The sequence below is a fragment of the Rhinichthys klamathensis genome, unplaced genomic scaffold (assembly GCF_029890125.1).
Source record: "Rhinichthys klamathensis goyatoka isolate OS25496 unplaced genomic scaffold, OSU_Roscu_1.1 h1tg000196l_1, whole genome shotgun sequence".
NCBI lineage: Eukaryota > Metazoa > Chordata > Actinopteri > Cypriniformes > Leuciscidae > Rhinichthys > Rhinichthys klamathensis.
In genome coordinates this window covers 9219161-9226971 of record NW_026606722.1, presented here as the reverse complement: position 1 = coordinate 9226971, position 7811 = coordinate 9219161, and positions in this window count along the sequence as shown.

Below are 7811 nucleotides of genomic sequence, written 5' to 3'. Positions count from 1 at the left end.
TAAGGAAAAACAATGTTACAGACGCGACAGTTCAGCACTACGGACGTGAGCGCTCTGAAAGCGGCACTAAAATATGTTTTGAAACTTTCACATAGACATCAAACAGAAAGCACAAAACCTTTCGTTTCAAAGTGAATTTCGTTTTGTATTAATTGTATCTTAATTTTAATCAATGTTTCATCAACCATTTGTCTGGATTTAATTTATAAGTAAATTTAGCAGACGATAGATAATCTCGACACGGAGGCGCCTGCGGGTGAACTGGAGCTCGTCTCATGAACTGAAACTCAGCGTATAGACCTGAGAATTGAAATATATCTATATTGAAATGTCTGCTTTTAAACAGAACAATTCAAAACGAAAGACAGACAGACTCATGTAATGGAATGAAATGTGCATTTCTCTCTGGCACGCGTTCACTGAAGATCGCGAGTCAGCATCGTCAACTTCATCTTTGGCTGACACTGACTGAAAACACTTGTTTATTAATAAAAAATTAAAATGTCTCCTTGCTATATTTATTGTATTCATAATCATTACTTTTGCCAGTTCTTGTGACAGCTTGTAGGTGCTTTATTGGCAGCGCCACCCTTACATGAATCACCGCACCCGCATTTTTTTAAATATTCATTTATCGGCCATTATAAATGCCGATACCGATAGTTAGGAAAATGCCTAAAATCGGCCGATAATATCGGCCCGCAGATATATCGGTCGGGCTCTAATTGATACACTGATAGGTTAATTGATAGACTGATGGGTTAATTGATAGACTGATGGATTAATTGATGCACTGATGGGTTAATTGATAGACTGATGGGTTAATTGATATACTGATGGGTTAATTGATACACTGATGGGTTAATTGATAGACTGATGGGTTAATTGTTAGACTGAAAGTTTAATTGATAGACTGATGGGTTAATTGATACACTGATGGGTTAATTGATACACTGAAAGGTTAATTGATAGACTGATAGGTTAATTGATACACTGATGGGTTAATTGATACACTGATGGGTTAATTGATACACTGATGGGTTAATTGATGCACTGATAGGTTAATTGATAGACTGATGGGTTAATTGTTACACTGATGGGTTAATTGATAGACTGATGGGTTAATTGATACACTGATGGGTTAATTGATACACTGATGGGTTAACTGTTCAACTGCTTGTTAACGCAAATATCTCAACAGTCAATCACATGGCAGCAACTCAAAGCATTTAGGTATGTAGACATGATCAAGACGTTCTGCTGAAGTTCAAACTGAGCATCAGAGTGAGGAAGAAAGTGATGTAAGTGACATGTTTGTTGCTGGTCTGAGTATTTCAGAAACTGCTGATCTACTGGTATTATCACACACAACCATCTCCAGGGTTTACAGAGAATGATCTGAAAAGAGAAAATATCCAGTGAGCGTCAGTTCTGTAAAAAATGCCTTGTTGATGCCAGAGGTCAGAGGAGAATGACCAGACTGATTCAGCTGATAGAAAGACAACAGTCCAACCTTGAAGCAGAATAGCTCCAGCAGCAGAAGAAACACACCGGTGTCGCTCCTGTCAGCTGAGAACAGAAAACTGAGGCTATAATTCACACAGACTCTGGACTGGACTGTAGAAGATTGGAGAAACGTTGCCTGGTCTGATGAGTCTGGATTTCTGCTGTGACATTCAGATCTTCGGGTCAGAATTGGGTGAAAACAACATGAAAGCATGGATGATCCTGTCTTGCATCAGTGGTTCAGGCGCTGATGCTGTAATGCTGTAACGGATGTTTCTTGGCACACTTTGGGACTCTTTTTCAGCATCCATGTCACAAAGCTCAAATCATCTCAAACTGGTTTCTTGATCATGACAGAGAGTCTCTAAACTCAAACGGCTCCACAGTCTCCAGATCTCAGTCCAGTAGAGCAGCTTTGAGATGTGGAGGAACGAGAGATTCACATCATGGATGTTTCCAGCACATTGAGTCTTTGACACAAATAATTAAGGCAGTTTTGAAGGCAAAAGCGGGTCCAACCCGGAACTAGCAAGTGTTCCTAAAAAAGTGGCCGGTGAGTGTATATCTGTGTGAATATTATTTCTGTCATGACAACTCTCAAAGTGTTTGGCATGGTAATGGATATGACAGTGTTGATATGTTTGGTCTTGGCAGAATAGATCTGCTGTTGGTTATTGCTGCAGAGCAAATACAGGACTTACTACTGCCAATACACACACGATACACTGCTGTGAGCAAGTAAGACATGCTGCTACTGTACAATATAGCACAAATTAGTAAATTACCCATAGCAGATCTATACAGGTGGAGCTGGGGAAGGTGGAGGGTTTCTAAAAGTGTGATATAATGCTATTGCAAATGCTAATCAGGTGTTTGAAGGCTGAGCAGTGAGCTCATTGGCTACTGATCCAGCAGGAACCAATCAGGTGGGAGGGGTGAAGACTCTCAGCACAGCATACGTGTTGCTGGGTGAAATGAGTTTTTAAATGTCTTATCTACCAGGAGCTGTTTGTAGATCAGCTGCCAGGAAGGGGTTAAAAAGAGGGGTTGTCACTTCTTTTGCTCACTGAGTTGATTTACAGATGGGGCTATCCACTTTATTACACAGCATAGTATAAGCGATTTTCTTTGAAATTAGTTGAAATCCAACCTTAATCAAACTCACATGCCTGGAGCTTTCTATTAATCCCGATGACTGATTATCTGCTTCAGGTGTGTTTGATTAGGGTTGGAGAGAAACTTTGCAGAGCTGTACGTGGCCCTCCAGGAATTGAGTTTGAGACCACTGATAGACTCCTATGAGTCGGTTCTTTTAATGAATCGTTCAAAAAGACGTTACCGATTCGATTCGAATCAGGCTGACTCATCGCACTGCAAAATTTTCATGATTCACAAGAACAAGTTTCTCAACCTCTTTGCCTAGAATTAATGTCTTTCTTGCTAAAAAATGTTCCACACTATAAAATGTCTTAAACTCATAAACAATAGAATAACACATGAACCACGATTATCTTTCTTACATTGAGGTTTCCGTTGTTTAGGCCAACCTATTTATAATTTCCCCCCTTTCCATGTGTGTTCTTTGTATTTCAAATGCAGCGCAGTTTCTTTGCAAAAAAAGTATAACTTTTGTATAATGTCCTTAACTGACTTACTGACCGGCCATTTCATTGTATCATTGTATCATTGTATCATTATACACAGTGCAAAGCATCAGTATTTAGATGTAGGCCTACCTATTCATCACAGGTATTTGTGTTAATTATTATGTTAAAGCAAATATATTAAGCTGGCATACCCAATGAAATAGGCTATTAGGACATGGAAAATAAACGCCTTAAATGATTGGATTCAATAGCCAGCAGATGGCAGACTAACACCACTGTTTGACATACAGAGCTTTCACAGCAACACATCATTGGATGTTCAGTATGGCCACATGCAGATTATATTTGCACATGTCTCACTGCTTTCACATTAGATGCATAAAAACCAAACTAGGTGGCATTTGTTATGAATAATGAAAACACAGAGAAAACCTCCTGCAGCAGTTTAGCCCTGTTAAGACTTGCTTTGGTGATTTAACATTCAGTCATTTTAAAGTGTTTTTGAGTCACTGTATGTGCATTAGTTATATAGGCAATGTGGCAAAGAATAAATACAATGGGATCAACTCAAAGTTTAGAAACCAGCCTGTGCTTTTAAAAGCCTTTGGCTATAAACCTTTTTTTAAATCTGAGCCACATCATCATCTGAGCCTTTAAAACTGAATGATGTCTGATTTAATGGAGTATTTGTGTGTGAGAGATATAAACCATCTGCAACAGCTGAACTCTCCCATTTTGCAGGTAAAACCTCTTATTAAGGGGGCAATTCACCACCTGTCAGTGCTGGAGCATTTGCTCCGTAATTACACCAGTTTGACTGGTAAAGCTGCGATTCTGCTCTCCCAGTCAAGCGGATATAACCGTCTGCGAGGTTAACTCTGTCAGGCTTCTTCAGCATTCACCTGCCTTTTGCTGAATGACTGTAATTTTCATAACTGCATATACTCTGCATTTTTTTTTTTTTTACTTGCGTAAAGATCACATTCAAGCAGACTTGATTGTATTTATTTATTTACAAATATCACATTCAAGCACAGTTGCTTGTTTTCATTCTTTCATTCAATCTTATAAAATTTCGTAGCCTGGGAAAACCCAGACAACTTCCGGCAAATTTAGATTTGCTCTGAAAGTTAGTCTGGCAAAGAGCTCATTCAAGCCCATTTCCAATCCATCAAAATCGCGGCACCAATCAGAAACGTCGGGGCGGGCTTTACACGATGATGACAGCGCTGGGATTTTGAAGCAGATTTTGTAGCCTACATTACAAAGATGGATGCCGCCGTTGAACATCACTCGTTCGAATCAGCTATCGCGTCTGTTTTAAGCGATTTGAACCTTTCCTTTTTGTTAAAAACCGAGTAAAGAACAACACTCGGAGATGTTTCTGCCGCTCTGCATACGCCATCTCCTTCATCGCTCTGATTGGTTTTAGGTCTATCCGCGACGTCCGTTGGTGACGCCTCTCTGGAAATGATTTGTCTATGACGCTTTGACAGACCATAACTCAGTTACAACTGAGAATGGTCTGGCTTTAACCAGGCTAAATCACACAAAAAGTTTTAATGATAATCCAAACCATGTGACCAATAATGGCATTGCAAGTTTGAATATTTAGAAGTACGAATGAGAGGTATCTCAGAGTGGACCCTGCATCCAATCAACAACCATAAGACAGACGGAAAAGAATTTGACAGAGTAATGAGTGTTAGAAGATAATAGTGGTCAGTCAGATGTCTTCAATCTGAGCTCCAGACAAACTCTTCCACTTGATTCTGAGTAATGAGACTCACACTATGGGGTTTGGTGCTGATAAGCAGATCTCTTGGTCTCTTTCTCCCTAATGAGTACAGAACCGTCTAACAAGCAGGACTTTCATGTGCCTTTCATGTTTTTTTGTGGTTATTAAGTCATGTAACCATATTTCCCAATAGAATTTCCATCCATTAGTTAAGACTTTGTTGAATTGTTGAATTCAATCCATTAGTCTTTGTCGTTCATTCATTCTGACGACACATACGCATCTATAATATGATTTATGCATTGTCATTTTTAAACAGAGTTCGGCTAGCGTATGTTTCTGTCGAGGGATACGCGTTCTGGCTTCCCCTAAACTTTGTTCAATGCGAGTGTTATGCTCTATTATGAACAGTCATATACGCAGTCATCACCTGTTGATGGGTGAGTCCACACCCGTTGCTATCTGTGTTCAAACTAAACTCATTTAAGTCTTGCCAATTTAAACATTCAAGCGCAAGAAAACGTTTAAGAGAACTCTGACAGCGCGTAAATATTGAGTTCTCTTTCAAATCTTGCGCTTGAACGGACAAATTTTCACACAATTTATGCCAACATGCCCGTTCAACATGCCCGTGCTCTTGACTAAACAGCTTTTGTAACTTTAATAATGATTCATCGTTATTTAATTTATGCAATGCAATGTTGTTTTACATTTGATTACTTTATTCCATTTCTGTACCTGAAAACTGTTAGCTACTAAAAAGCGCTGTTTATTTTATTTGTATATTTGCTTTATTGCATTTATTTGTGCTGTTGTAGTTTGATTATTTGTTATTTCTTTATTTTATTTGATAATCCTTTTTTCCGAACCGTACCGAAACATGACCATAAAACCGCGAGTTATATATATATATATATATATATATTTATATGTGTGTATGTTTGTATAATATTTGATATCTTTAGCCTATATGATTGTGTTGTGTCACCACTTGATGTACAATGCAGTATTGAAACAAAGCAATTTCAACAAGAAATTACAAAATAGTATGCATGTAGATACTTTGTTATGGAAGTAAAATAATCCCAAATGTTTTTGAAACAAAAAGCCTGTTGAATTGTACTACTTGAAAAAAATATGCATTGCATTAACCCTGCTTGTATTTTAATGCATTGTATTTTTAGGGCTTGCATTTTTATAGGCTGAAATTTAGCATGGTTGAATATTTAAGCTGTGAATATTTCAAATCAAATCATTTCAAACACATTTTCATTAGTAAAATTTCAATAATCCATATTCACCTTTCATATTTCATATCCCAAATATTCAAACTGATTAAAAATACAACCTATAATATTCAACAGGCGGTTTTCGGTCCATTTTATTTCGCTTTGCAAATTCGCTTCCACAAATTCAGTGGTTCAAATTCGACAGTAAATTCAACATTGACATCCAGGAGCTGCAGGAAAAGTAGTAGATTACCGAGCATAATCTCCATCTGCTGTTAGTCGACCACACCAGCAGGGGGTGCAAGCGCGTGTTGTTGACGAAGACCAGAGCAACAGTTAGTGCAAGCCATTCATTCATAAAAACTTATTTACAAAAATGTAAGTGTATTTGTGATTATTATGACGTCTGTTTTATGTGAAATTCAGTGTGTTCACGATTACTTTTCCTGTGTAGCCTACATGCATCTTTCTCTACCATGAACGATAATGTTATTCCCCCGATGCGGGTGTACAGATCCAGTGTTACATTTGACATATTTCTCTTGGTTGTTTAGTTGCCTTAACCTTATATTGCAGCGATGTGCTGCATGCAGTACTAGGGTTTGGTTTCCCTCAATATGTCAGGATTCCCCTGCTGGACATATAAAACGCTTAACGTAGCTTAATGGACATAAAAGACCAAACTCGCAGGCTAGCAGATGGACTCAGAATATGAATTTAACGCGCAAAGTTTAATGCTGAGCGTTTCCCAGTGATATACTGGCATAAATTTGGTTTGACATTGGACATTCGCACATTTAGGGACCGTCTCTAAAGTTACATACGAAATTGGTATACACGTTTCTAACTTAAATACCATTTGAAAAGAACGACTTACAGTCATAAAACCAACTGTAAAGTGTTCATGTAGGTGTCAGGCTCAGGCATATTGCGCAATGTATTCAAATAGATTGAAGTTTGCTATTGAAGTTAGAAACGTTTAGGCCTATAGGACTTGTTACTTTAGAGACGGTCCCTAAATGTGCGAATGTCAACCCAATTTTACATTTAGTCTTTTAGCTGGCACTTTTATCCAAAGCGACTAGTTAAACTAACAATATAGAACAACAATATGAAAGTGCTACTTCCCAGTTTAATCTAATGCAGTACATGTACAATACATACTTTCCAAATAAGGTGCGAGTTTGGTCTTTTATATCACTGTAGTCCATTAAGCTACGTTAAGCGCTTTGTCCTGACGGAATTCGGGGAATCTTTGAGTATGATGATGTATTGAGGGAAACAGATTATAATCCCGTTCACTGTAGAAAAGGCTGATAACATAAGGCTACACAGGGAAAGTAACAATGAATGAAACATAAAAACAGCTTTTGTGCCTTTATCATCTTTTCCGCATATATACTGACCCAGATAATCGTCACAAAAAACATAATGCATGCTGAGTTTTTATGAATGAATGGCTTGCACTAACTGTTGCTCTGGTCTTCGTCAACAACACGCGCTTGCACCCCCTGCTGGTGAGGTCGACTAACAGCATATGGAGATTATGCTCGGTAATCGACTGCTTTTCCTGCAGCTCCTGGATGTCAACGTTGAATTTACTGTCGAATTTGAACCACTGAATTTGTGGAAGCGAATTTGCAAAGCGAAATAAAATGGCCCGAAAACCGCCTGTTGAATATTTTAGGTTGTATTTTTAATCAGTTTGAATATTTTGGAAATGAAATATGA